At 40.1% G+C, this 14,487-nt stretch overlaps 1 long non-coding RNA gene across 1 annotated transcript; it reads left to right on the top strand.

Annotated features, from left to right (window-relative positions):
* The first annotated feature begins 16 nt into the window (after nt 1–16).
* On the top strand, nt 17–1,618 carry LOC114540921. The gene is made up of 3 exons (XR_003689159.1): nt 17–96; nt 271–335; nt 1,247–1,618. It is a non-coding gene; the product is annotated as an uncharacterized LOC114540921 (long non-coding RNA).
* Nucleotides 1,619–14,487: the final 12,869 nt, after the last annotated feature.

Genomic DNA, 14,487 nt, shown 5'->3' with positions numbered 1-14,487 from the left:
ATTATGGTCGATTACTGGCTTTCGCCTGGCGCCTGCGTTTTTAAAGTTGCTTGCCATATTGCATCTTCTAATGGCTGCTGTGATCTGGTTACGAAGGTAAATAGTGATCTTGAAAATATACATAAATGGATGATACAAAACAAACTTCAGATCCATCCCAATAAAACCAAACATATGTTCATTGGATCTTCCCAAAATCTCAAGAATAAAGTATGTAGTAATCCTATTTTAATTGCATGATAATAAACATGCAAGTACCGAAATATTTAGGCCTCGGCGTGAGCCTGGAAGAAAGATTGTCCTGGTGTAAGCATATCGAATCTATTTGTTCCAAGGTTAGTGCCGGCATTGGTGCAATCCTTTATCCTTAATTAACCTTTTGTGCCATTGTCGACTGCAGAAATGTTATATATGCAATGCTATAATACAGCCATATTTCGATTATTGCATGCAGTCCGACTTTGCGCGACTGATCTTAAAAATATAGGTTGTAAAAATACCAAAATCGTGCGGCAAGGGTAATTGCTGGGGCAACTTAACGATACTCGCTCTTTTGAATTACTCGAGAACCTAAATTGGAAATCTCTGGATGAAAGAAGAAACAATCTTAAAGCCACTTTTATTTATAAAATTCTGAATGGTCACAGCGCTCCCAATGTAAATGAAATATCTCGATTTAACAATGAAAGAAGTAATACATACAATCTCAGAAATAGGAATGCTGATTTAGCATGCAGTACGAATGCCTAAAAAATAATTTGGCAAAAGGTGCTTTAGATATAATATGGCGCCTTGCATTAAAATAAATAAATCTTCCTCAAGAAGAAAAAACTGCGGAGTCTATAATCTCCTTTAAAACAATTTTGAGACAAAAAAGTTGAAACAGGCATGCTATCAACTGACTTGCAAATTAAAATTCTTAAAATAGTTTTTTTGTATGCCACATTTCTTTTGTAAACTTTCCCCTTCCTTATGGAAATCAGCCCATGCAATCGGGTTGTCTAGGCTAGCGTGATTAAATAAATTGTATTGTTGTATTATGGTATTCCAAACATTTAAATTTCGCTTTGTTGCAACTCTAATAATCAATACTATCTTAGTCTGTTTAATTGACTGACAAATATCATATAAATCTCGTTATAACATGCAGCCTCGTTCAACAAAATCGAACCAGGGCTGCCAGATTTCTAAATAAATTAGCCAAATATTATTACAATGCATAATCCTTGCATGTTTTCTCTTAAAGATGTCTGCCTTTTTTATGCAATTATCTGACAAACCTGACCCGAACGAAAATCGGGTTCCTGAATAAAGAATTTGAGAGAAGAAGCTATTCCAAAGTGAGTTTGTTAACATTCACTGGTGGAATCGAATGACGAATGGTGGCGAAGAGAATCAACTTAATTTGCTTACTAGGAAGTTTACAATTCATAGCGAAGCAATGCAGCTCGATGACGCAGTTGCAAAACAAAGAAGCTGGTATGCATAACTCGTGGTTTAATAACAGCGTTGTGATTCTTACGACGCCTTCAAATGAGGCATTTTCAGGGCCTCTCGATGACCTGAAAGTAGCGAGAGCGTGATAGCTGTTTGATAGCTTATATGAAACTGCGATATAGCACAATATTTTTGTTAATTTTTTTCGAATTTTTTAATTTTAATTTTTTTAAATTTACAATTAAAACATTTGTATAATTATTTCAAACTGCTAGCAGCGTAATTAATTTCCCGCAGCTTATTTCTGGCAAAATATCATGAGTGACTATTATATTTATAGGGACGTCGAGCTAACGCGTCGTAGATCGCAAACTGTCTAGTGTTGAAACGACGACGGTTATGTGGGGGTGGTGCTGATATTCATATTTTAATTCATTTTTAGCAATGATCAGTACCTTTTGAAATTCAAATTGAAATTGATTGTTTTTACGGTCTGCTAACATTGAATATATAGGATCTTTCGCAGTCATCAGATACACTTCAGACATAAACATATACATACATCACTTTATTTTCACACGTTAGCCCCACTGAACTTTAATAAGAGTTGAATAATACAAAAGTTGAGAATAGCATATAATATTAGTAAAGTAAAGTAAAGATAAATATGAAGAATTTGACATGCACGTTAATTATCTTACACTACAAGTTACATGAAAGGCTCGCGAAACAACGCTTCAGGTGGCTAACTGAAGTAGCTTTTTTGACTTCTGTCGGAAGACTATTCCACAGGATTGACGCATTGTAATTCAAACTCCGTTCTCAAAAAATTGGTCTTTGGTTTAATTTGGTAATTAAAATCGGTGTCACAATTTCGCAGATGATAGTATCGCTCTAAATCTCGGAGTCTTACAAAATTATCAGTCAGGCACGAAGCCGAAAACCTATTGAGGACCTTGTACAATAGAAAACTCTTCAATTTAGCACGTCTGACATTGAGAGTGTCCAAATTGGTTCGATTTATATTATAGACGGATATACACGCGATATACATTCTCCAGACGACCTATAGCTATGTAGACAAATATGGTAGTTTTCGTAGTTCGTCCTAAACCCGTATTTCATACTAACAGACGGATGTTGCGTCAAGGCGAGCTACCCATTCAACTATGTGGATAACTCGTGGTGTGCATGTTTACATACATACGAATTAGAAGACGAACTATCTTTCACTTGCCCAAGTTCGTCCATACGGATTATTCGTCTCAAGTATAAATCGGGCCATTTAGAGCTTACCTTACTGCTAGCAATAATTATATATAGCACTGGATTGCTGATATATAACCACTAGATAAACGATCGACTATTCATTCTTTTCAAAAGTTATTTTTTATTATTTTGTAAATGAATTGCCATCCTCCTATGAGACAGTCGTATGCAAACCATGCACTCGAAGAATTGCTGGTTGGGTCAAACTGTACGCGGGGGCGATTCGATTTATCAGCTGTGAATTTTTTAAAATCGGTCAGGATTAAGAACAAACATGCCTTGTTCTAAAAGCAGTGCTTAAAACATGTGTTTTCGGAAACAGAACTTTCAACGACGAAAAGTAAATATTGTATACGTCATTCATTTTAAGTAAGTCCATGTTTACGTTAAATTAGGCAAATTAAGCAATCTGATTGGCTGAGGAATGTTTCACAGAACACTCTATTCGAGCTAGAGGTATGGTCGGCGTTATATGGTTGGTCGCCTTCGTTGTCTTTTTCCTGGCCTTAGTGAGGTTGATCTTCAACGTGATGCCCGATTTAATGATAACACGGTACATTGTCGCATTTTACCTTCACTGACGTCGTATTCCTCGTCATGATTCTGTTGCGAATGTTGCATGTTAGGGCCCTGTTACACGGTGCAATTTTTCCTGCAACATGCAATGTAATTCTTCTTTTCAGAGATATAAATTTGGAAACTACCAAACTTTTGTCTTTATTACACTCCATGACTCTTCACTAATTTAAATCTCTTAAAAGTAGACTTGCATCGCAAGATGCAAGAAAAATTGCACCGTTTAACATGGCCTTTAGCAACAATCACAATATCCATAATTCGTCAACTGCCTCTTTAAACTTTTCATTGACGAACGGAAGCCTTTACTTCGAAAATAATATACGACAGGATCGATGATTGTGTTTAAAAGTATCAAGGGTGCAGTAAAACAAAATGCACGATAAAACACAACAGGATCTTTCTCTTTGTCGATAGTTACAGTTACAATTGTTGTTGGCAACCAACATGCCCCAAAACTTCCAGCGATCATAAACAACGAACGTAGTGATCTAAACTCATGTGAGGCCGCCTGCAGTTCACCGGTGACAGCAAACGCCTGTTGAGCAATGCGTTTGGCGTGTTTCCTGCCCAAATCGTACATGTACACGCTCAATACAATGGATGACACAATGTAAAATGCAATGATAAACCGAGTTATTTTTAATTCGGGTATCAATCGCTTTGAGAACAAGCTCACTATAGCCTGGACAAACACAATGATGGCGACCAACCATATAACGCCGACCATAGCTCTAGCTCGAACGTAGGTAACAATTCTTGGATACTGTAAAGGTTTTATTGTTGAGATTGAACGGTTCAATGTCAAAAGGAAAATACTTCCGGATGTCGATAAGATAAAAACGCTACTTGCTGGAAAAAAGACGTCAAGTGCGGAGTGATATATCGTGTAGATGGAAAGAGGAGCGATTGCACAGCCTATCAAGGCATCTGCCACAGCTAGACTCAATACAAATAGATTCGCTGGGTTATCAGATAAGCCGTCAGTGAGCAAAATTGACACGATCAAGAGGATATTTAACACGAATCCGAAAAATCCAAATATTACAATAACAGCAGCAAGGCAGATAGTTTCTTCTTCACTTAAGTATTCGGAAAACATTTGATTTGGCATGAAACTGGTGAAATATGTTCAAAATATTTTTAAAGTTTGTCACCTGTAGATATTCCTCCTCTTTCGTGCATGAGAATTCAGTCACATGTTGAACTCTCGGCTTCCCGGCGATATTTATGGACAATTATCGCTTAAGACGCTAATTTATCGTTTGGACAAAATTAGATTCAAGCGCTCTTCTAAATGGGATTCAGCTGCATTCTCTTTTGGATTTTCAATTTTTTTTTGCTGCAGGCTAGTTCACATAGGAAATATTGCGGCTACAAATAGCCACCCGAGAAGAAAAAAAAACAATCAAAATATTGAAGTTGTAAAGATAAGACGTAGTGTATCAATAATTTCAATGAAATGTCACCATTGAAAATTTATGCTTAAATTTGGAACTTATTGCTAGAAATTTCTTGCCCTTAATCGTTTGAGCAAGACATCAAAACGAGTAAGATATTTATAGGCAGAGCTATCAGCGTTACCTTTCAAGCACCAGTAGGGCCAGATTTAATAACATCTGTTTTCAAGGATATTTACATAATAGAGAAATTATTTTTTCGGCAAGATTCATTGATGATCGCTAAAAGTGTTTAATAGTGCTGTATATATAGTGAGTTTGAATTGCATATGCTTATTACCAAAGTGTAAAGACAGTCGATTTTAAAAGAAATTTTTTATGCTGACAAATAATGAATATATAAATTCCCTTCCCCTCCCCAGTCATCACCGAGTCACTGGAGAGGTTCATGATGTATATTTTGCAAATCGAATTTACAAATGAAGTGATGTTGCCTTAGGCTTAGGGCGGGGCTTATTTCGGTACTTCCTTAGGCTTATTTATTTTGAGGTCTGAATTTAGTTTGTAGTTTGATTTAATTAATTTAACACTTTTAACGACTAACAAAAACCTTTACTCCCAAAATAATATACACGACATGCAGGTTCTATAATTGTATTTAAAAGTATCAAGGGTGCAGTAAAACTGAGTACGCGATAAAATAAAACAGGATCGGCCTTTCTATCAATTGCAACAATGAACCGGGTGATCTTCAAATGATAGCGATCAACCAAATAACACCGATTATAGCTGTAGCTCGTCTGAAGGTAACAATGGTGGGATATCTTAATGATTTTACTATAAAAATAAAACGGTTCAATTAAAGCCAAAAGAAAAATGCTTCGGGTGGTCGGTAAGGCAAGAAACTTAATTATTGTTTGGAAAAAATCAAATTCCGTGTTGTACATATCATGAAAGTGCATGGAAAGCGCAAAAGATACGAGGATGAGAGGGCATCAGCACAGGCCAGGCACTATACAAACGACTTAAAAATTGCCGTCCAAAGTTTATTCTCCTAAATTTAACCTCGCTTGTTAAATACTTGTGAAGAAACCCCTTGTCTTTGGCAGGTGGTTTGAATTAAAAGAAAAAAACTATATTTATAATAACCTTAAAATCATTAAGCATATTCGTTTAAGCGGCTTAGTATTTCTTTGTATTTTTCTTCGCAGTTAATTACTGTTTTCGATTTTCTTTCACTTCACCCGCATGAATAATTTGAAACTCGATTTTGCAAAGTAATTTTTTATGACCTTCCTCTTTGGCATACCGCCTCTCGCACTTGAGCCAAGTTATCCGACTAGGTTTTTCTTCAAACTTTGTTTTCCTGAAACAACCTCGCCCGTCTTCCTGAGATTTAATTCTTACTAAATATTTGTCAATAATGGTGTAGTATATCTTCTGAGACCGTATTTAATGGATGCCACGCCCCATGAGGAAATTTAGACATATTGTCTTGAAATTAGATCCTTAAATTTCGATGTAAAACGTTCTTTTTAAAATACAGCACTGTGCAGAAATAACTTAACACAGCGGTTGCGGTTCGGCTACGGTTAGGTCGCGGTTCGGTCGCAGTCGATCGATAGAAACCGCAAGGGAAATAATATACGATCGCGGTTGCCGTTCGCTTTCGAACGGAATGTTATGAAGCTGAGAACAACAACACAATAATCATATCGATAACATCTTAAGAAATGTCTGTCAGACCAAGTTAGGCCGAGGTTAAACCTCCGTCTCTCCACGGTTCGACCTCCGACTGCGATCAGCCGAGGTTCGACCTAGGTTAACCTTGGTTTTTGTTAGGTTATTTGCGCACAGTATGCTGTACGTGGGATATTCGGATAGGTTTATTTGGCTAAATACACTTATTTTGCTTTATGCTCCAAATAGAATTTTAAAACCATGGTTGTGAAAAACAATGCGCAAGATTTTATTGCTTGCAAGATTATTCCATAGAAAATTAAAGAGAAAAATGCTGATGAAAAGGAATATAATCAGTAAATGCATGAATATAGCGTGTTCCTTTGCAATTCTACAACAGTAAGAACTCATGCGCACTATCTTCAAGCATTTTGCTGACTTTCTAAGCATCACAGAACAAAAGATTATCACCAACAAGTTCGCCTGAATTCGTGAGAAGGAAACGCTTGTAGTAAAAAACGAAGAAAAGTTCATTTTGGTAGCACGGAGGCATGCTAAAGTAACACCACTTTGACAAAGAATGGCGGCGTCTCTGAGTTGGCTTTTCAATTAAACAGTCAGCGTAATGATTAAAATGGATTTTTGCAGGTGGTACGTACACAATAGATCTTTCAAAGCAATCTGAGTAATTCGAATAATTATATTAAGAGGAGAGTTTTTATTATGTCGCGTATTTTGGAGGGAAAACGCTCAAAACCTAAAATCTTTTTGGCGTACCACTCAAAATCCATTTATTTTACCGTTATTCTTTAGATTATGTTGTGAACTAAGTTTTGAGCTGTATTTGGTGAATGCAAAACACCAAAGAAAGGAGTTATTATAAAATATAATGCGGCGGCCATCCACAATGTTATAATGTCAACGCCATTATAACTGAATGAATACAAAAGAAGCTTCGATTCAAGTGTCATTTTCCTCTCGGCGTACCCCGGGAAATCTTTTCATTTTCACAATATTTTGAGATTATACAGTAAGCATACTTTGTGGATGCTTTTCAGGTTTGCAACACATTTTTAATGCTGAAAATTTTAGTGCTGTTCCATGAAGATATAACGGAGGTTTTGAGCATATATTACGCGATATAGAAAAATATCTCCTAGCTCTTAAAAACAAAAGTTTTGCTTTTTAATATTCTCAGTATTTTTCTTATTTTTTTGCGTATTGATAATTTTAGGTCGTCCATGCAAATAGGTACGTTAAAATTCTTCCCAGCCGGGCTCTATTACTACTTTGTGCAATTTTATTGTGCAATGATATATTCTAACGACAAATGGATTCCAATTTTGAGAGAAATATAAGACAGTTAAAAATTTGATTTCGCAGTTGTTTAAAACTCAATTAAAACTTCTGAAACATTAAAACGTTTTTTAATCAAGCCGATGTGTAATTACTTACAAATGTACGAAACTCGATCGTGTTAAATTTAGCATTTTAACCAAGAATTTTCTCGTTCACTCGATATATATATTATATATATATATATATATAATATAATATATATATATATATATTATATATATATATATATATATATACACCCATTTGCAAAGACGTTGGCCGCAGATAGATAGATACATAGATACTCGAAGTCTAATTAGAATTGCATATGATTACATTTGCATGGGATTTCAATCATATTACACAACATATGCAATTCTATTTAGATTTCGAGTATCTATCTATATATCTATCTGCGGCCAACGTTTTTGCAAACGGGTATATATATATATATATATATATATATATATATATATATATATATATATATATATATATATATATATATATATATATTTATTAAAAGACTAGCTTTGCTACTCGGAGTTTCACGCTATAAAGCGATCATCAGGCTAATGACAGGTCTAGTTGCTATTCTCTATATATACATCGTGATATAGATAATAGCAACTAGACCTGTCATTAGCCTGATGATCGCTTTATAGCGTGAAACTCCGAGTAGCAAAGCTAGTCTTTTAATAAATAAATATATCTTCGCTCTTCAACCATTGTCAAGTTCTGTGAACTCTTCCATACAGTTAATTCTTTGGATATATATATATATATATTGACAATTTCTGTATAAAGTTTATACGAATTAACCCACAAACTAAAAACGTCTGAAAATTTTATTGCATTTAACCGGAAATCTAGGTAACCATAGCATCTGACAATTGAACAGCATAACCTGTCGGTAGGTTAGGCAAGAGGTTTAAACTTACCTAAAACCTCAAACACTCCTAACAGAACGGTTTTTCACGGCGATATGTAATTACTTTCAAAATATCCTCCATCGTATCTTTTATTATTGCCCTCTTTAATAATAATTATTTATAACTTGTTAAAATATTCGCTATAAAATTTTCTGAACTCTTTGCAATCTTGGTCAAGTTTGTCAACTCACGAAAAAGATTTTCAAACGGGCAATTTTCTTAACAAGAGAGAGTTAGCGAGGCACCCGCGTACAGTGGAGGAACTAGAACGATAATTGTGAGGTGAGTATTCATGTATACACAGTTCTGCCCTACGAATTTATTTATAAGTGCAATAGAAATCCGTTGGGCACAACTGAATATATGAATATCCGGTTTGCAACTTTGAATACCACAGTAAACCGAGTTTTTCGTTGAAAGCAAGAGTGAAGATAAAACTTTAATATACCCTGAAAGTAAGACAGAATCAGCAAAGATTAAACAATAAAAATGTGAAACTCTGGAGACACGGAAGTCCAAGATCCGCCGATCGAACTCGGTAAAAATTACCCAACGGCTCAGTTTATGGCCGCTTGATTCGCCGGTTAGAGGTAGGGCCTAAATTGCGTTCGATTTTCAAAGATATTGAAGTCGGATCTTTCTTCTTTATTTCAAGATAAAAATCTCTTTGCCGCGTTTAAAAATAGGGAAGGAAAGGAAATAGGAAACGTTCAAAATTGATCCATTAAGAGTTTCCTTTCGATTTCGGCTGAAATATAATATTAACGTTCTAACGGATCCTAAGGCTCACATCAGTACGATAGCACACCAGCTCTTACACTATATTTTTGCCCGCTGCCGATCGGTAGGGATGGAGACGGTATCCGAGCGAAACGGTCGGGCTAGGGGTGAAACGGTGTTTCTTTTGAGTTTGCTGTTTTCGGCGCAGATAATAACTCAACGAACCATGCTATTTTAACGGTACCTCCTCCATCCCGTGATCAACTGTCACACGTGAGTCACTGAAGTGAAACCGTGGAATAAACGATACGAACATCAAAGTACACACACACAAAACAAAAAAAATACCTGTAAATGTGGCGATCATTAATGAATTTACCTTTACCCCAAACACCCATTCCACGACCAAAACGGGTGTGAAAAGAACTGTGCTTAATCCTGCAAAAAAACTAACAAAAAAAAACAAACCCCAGCGAGATTAATAAGACGCTTCTCCCGTAGAGTTCACAACATCGCGTGAAGTCGTTAGGGAAAGGGGCGGGATGGGTCACGCAAGCAACTAACAACTCGATCAGGCAAACTGGACTCATATTTGTACTCACCGGAGGGGGCAAGTAGCCGACCGGACAAGCGTCCTAGGACCCGCGACAACGTTCTAACGGATCCTAAGGCTCACATCAGTACGATAGCACACCAGCTCTTACACTATATTTTTGCCCGCTGCCGATCGGTAGGGATGGAGACGGTATCCGAGCGAAACGGTCGGGCTAGGGGTGAAACGGTGTTTCTTTTGAGTTTGCTGTTTTCGGCGCAGATAATAACTCAACGAACCATGCTATTTTAACGGTACCTCCTCCAAGTATGTCTCCAAGCCAGATGAGGGGTTGGAGTTAGGTTACCGTTAACCTTCTCCACCAGTCTCCAACCCTACAGCAGCGGGGCAACGTTGAAAAATGACTGCAGCGATGTGCGAACCTAGCGAAGGTAAGCTTAGCTAGTCCAACGTCCAAGAGCTTGAATTAGATGATCCGGAATCCCAGCCGCAGCGGCGGAAGTAGCAGCCCCAATGCGAAAGCTGTGAGATGAGTAGTTCCCCAATTACGCCGGCTCGCCTCAAGATTTTGCGAAGGAAAAAATTGACTTGTTGAGCAGTTAAGGGGAAGCCATCCGACCACAGGAATAAAGGACCAAGGCCGCTGCCACGCATATCAAGGTACGCCTGAAGCGCGAAGACAGGGCAGAGATGATTGCTTGAAGACCCGATGTACAGGACCAGTCCGACGCCAAGAGGATCAGTCTTAGAAAGCCAGAAAGCACGCAGACCAAAACATAACTGCATCGTAGACGCCAAGATCACCAACCGTCGACGAATGAATAACATCCAATAGATCGCGGGTTATGGGGCAGCGTAACGAGGAAACGCCAGACCGATAACGACGGATGCCCTGAAGCAGACGACGAAACCGTGGTTTCTCTTTCGTGGGATTCGGGAAGCCAAGGTCAATATGATAGGAACGGACAGCAGCTAGGTAAACATTAAAGGAAAAAACTCCGTATTGAGCCGAATAGGGTGGGTAGGTGAACGAAAAGCGCAGAGCAAATTAATCATACGCCGGAGGAACGTGCGACCGGGCGGAACAACTTTCGTAACGTGGTGAAGCGAGCCGATAAAGGATTCTAACTCTCGACGAGTGCACCAAGACTTACGATTCCATTTTTTAAGAAGCTCTACGATGGCCACAAATTTTAGCGGATGGCAACCGAGCAGACTGGGTGAGAGAATTTAGTTCCACACCTAAAAAGACTAACGTAGTAGTAGGACCCTCGCACTTTGACGGATGGAGAGGCAAACCCAAACGGAGGAATAAGCACCTGGCGATGGCTACATTACTAGCGCACTCGGTGGAGTTGCCGGGGCCAAGGGTCAGGAAATCGTCGAGGTAGGAGAAAACGAACGCGATAATTAGCTTTAAGAATCCATTCCACCATTTCGGCGACGGAGTTGAAGATAAATGAGGCGGAACGCAGACCAAACGGAAGAGCCAAATCGACGAAATATGACTCAGGCCACCACATGCCAAATAAGAAACGTTCGTCAGGTCTGAGAGCGATGTTACGGTACGCACATTCTACGTCAAATTTGGCCATAAGAGCACCCGGACCAAGCTGTACAAACGAGCAATGGCATGATCGACGGAGATGTAAGTCAACGAGAAAGGATCCTTGGGGATGCCGTCATTAACGCTATGGCCTTCGGGTGACGACAAATCCTGAATGAGACGCCGTTTACCAGGCTGGCCTTTCTTTGGAATGACCCAAAACGGGCTGCACTGTAGATTAGGAAACGGTGGCGAGGCAAAAGGACCCACGACACGACCATGCGAAATTTCATTTGCCAAATATTTGTCGATAACATCGGGATGTTGCAAGGCCGATTTCATGTTTCGGTGCGATGGTCGTAAAGAGACTAGTGAAGGATCAAAACCCGACGGAAAGCCGTGAGCTATACCATCCAACACGTAGCGAACCATAGCTTGATTGGGATGGTTGATTAATTCCCGATGAAACTCGACGTATTGAAGCGGCGAAACGCGGGAGACCAACGGAAACAGGATGCGGGACTCCGGCAACGGTGGATCTACAGCACGAACGAAAGCACCTACAACGGAGCAGAAAAATAGCAAGAACAGCGAGCGGAAACGAACGGAGCGACCGGTGCGAACGGTACGAACGGTGCGACCAGTGCGATCGGTACGAACGGTGCGACCAGTGCGATCGGTGCGAACGGTACGAACGGAGCGACCAGTGCGAACGGTACGAACGGTGCGACCAATGCGATCGGTACGAACGGTGCGACCAGTGCGATCGGTGCGAATGGTACGAACGGAGCGACCAGTGCGAACGGTACGAACGGTGCAACCAGTGCGATCGGTGCGACCGGTACGAACGGTACGAACGGTGCGAACGGTGCGATCGGTGCGACCAGTGCGATCGGTACGAACGGTGCGACCAGTGCGATCGGTGCGAACGGTACGAACGGAGCGACCAGTGCGAACGGTACGAACGGTGCGACCAGTGCGAACGGTGCGAACGGTACGAACAGTGCGCAACTAAATCACAAGTGAAGCTAGATAACTATTTTAATCAGCAAATTCATAACCGAACACGAATTACAAAAAAAAACTAAAATAGCGCACAGAACAATGTTAACGTCCGGAACAACGGGAACAAACGAACCGACCACTACGTATTAACTAACGACGCGAGGTGTCTGATGATAGACGCTACTTCGCGGGTTGCGAGCGAGATGGTGAACGAGGACAACGTGTAGACTGGTGGGCCACGCTACGACGATGGATTGCAGGACAACCCGGAAAATCACAGGCATGACGGAACCGACACCGGAGGAATTGCGATGAGCACCGACCAGCGTTCCAAGAGTGACAAATAATGGACGACGACGGGGTACCGGACGCTTCAAGGGAGCTGGAGGACGAGGAAAACGAAGTAGATACCCGCGAAGCAGGAGTAGAAGAAAACTCCCGGCGCCGAATATATGAAAATTATACAGCTCCGGGTGGAGTTGTAACCAATCGGTGAGGCGGAGAGCAGCTGCATGGCGACGAAAAGCGCGATCGTACGCGATCCCCCGAGCCAAGATGCTTCTGAGCGGAACGCAAAATAAGTAGCTGGTAGCGAAGCAAATCCGGGGAGCGAGACGGCCAAAAATTCGTCATCACGAGGATATAAACAGAAAAGGCTGGGAGCCAAGTCATAATATCTGTAATTTCCTTAGGGCGCTTTGACGGTCGCAAAACTAATTCGTTATCCCCGATGGTAAACGAAGGAGCGTCATGAACTGAAGTTTCTTCGATAAGAGAAGGCCAACTCGACCAACTTGCCGTTGAAAATTGATGCCATAAGCTTTGGGGATACCGGAGGAAACCAGGCCCGACCACGAAGGGAGAAAAAGCCGATACGGTAAGCGTAGAGAAGCGAGGGGGCGAGGCAATACCACCAGAGGCTAAAAACACCCGGCGAAACAAACCCCATCCCGGGGCCCGGGGACGTAGACGAAGAAAACAAATATGGCGTACCTGAAGGGACAGACTATCAGCTAAATCCCGAAACTTTACAGTTGACGCCATCTTGAATTTAGCCACGGAGAGGCGTGGATACTAGTAAGTTTACTTCCTCTTTTCAACGTGTAGGCAAATATATTTATTAAAAATAAACCTGTCCCTCACCGTAAACTCTAAAACTAACCAGAAGGTATTGTAAATTCTATTATTTCAATATTGAAAAAGGTTTAAAAAAATTCCAAAAAATTGTGAAAATAAAAAAGACCATACCAGGGATCGAACCGGGATATTCCGCACACAGGGAAAGCTCATTACCTTTTGACCACTTGAACGCTGCTAAAATTTTCCGTATTTTAGCTGTATTTATATTGTTCACAAACGAAAAATAGATCAAACAGACGTGGTTACAAAGCTAAAGTGTAAAGTTTCGGGATTTAGCTGCTATTTTGGATGACTCGATGGCCAAGTAGAAGCAACACTGACGATTTGTTGATTTGCAATAGCCGGCGATGGAACACGAGTTGGGAATAATGGTGAAGCAATATGCTGGTGTAAACTTGGCTGAAATTGCCGAGATGGCGACGAGCGAACGGCAAGGGGAGCCGTAGCGATCAACTGCGATGCCACTGTTGAAGTTGTAACAGCAGACACGACTGGTGAGCTAGTTAGCGTTAAACTCAAAGCAACTCCTTGAAGAGACATATTTTCCTGAGCCATTATAGCGAAATGATTTTGTTGGACAAGGTTGTGACGGCATCGATTCACGCAAGCAACTAACAACTCGATCAGGCAAACTGGGCTCATATTTGTACTCACCGGAGGGGGCAAGTAGCCGACCGGACAAGCGTCCTAGGACCCGCGACACTACGATACGAAGACCCGTATAACATTAACTTCCTTTATTATTTAATAATAAATACATTTATTTTTTATTCTTTTGTAATGAATTGCCATCCACCTATGAGACAGTCGTATGCAAATCATGCACTCAAAGAATTCCTGGTTGGGTCAAAAACTGTACGCGGGGGCGATTCGATTTATCAGCTGTTAATT

The sequence above is a fragment of the Dendronephthya gigantea genome, unplaced genomic scaffold, assembly GCF_004324835.1.
Source record: "Dendronephthya gigantea isolate DGI-Jeju-01 unplaced genomic scaffold, DenGig_1.0 000255F, whole genome shotgun sequence".
NCBI classification, from domain to species: domain Eukaryota; kingdom Metazoa; phylum Cnidaria; class Anthozoa; order Malacalcyonacea; family Nephtheidae; genus Dendronephthya; species Dendronephthya gigantea.
The sequence above is the reverse complement of the archived record's forward strand: the minus strand, read 5'-3'. Positions and strand labels throughout refer to the sequence as shown.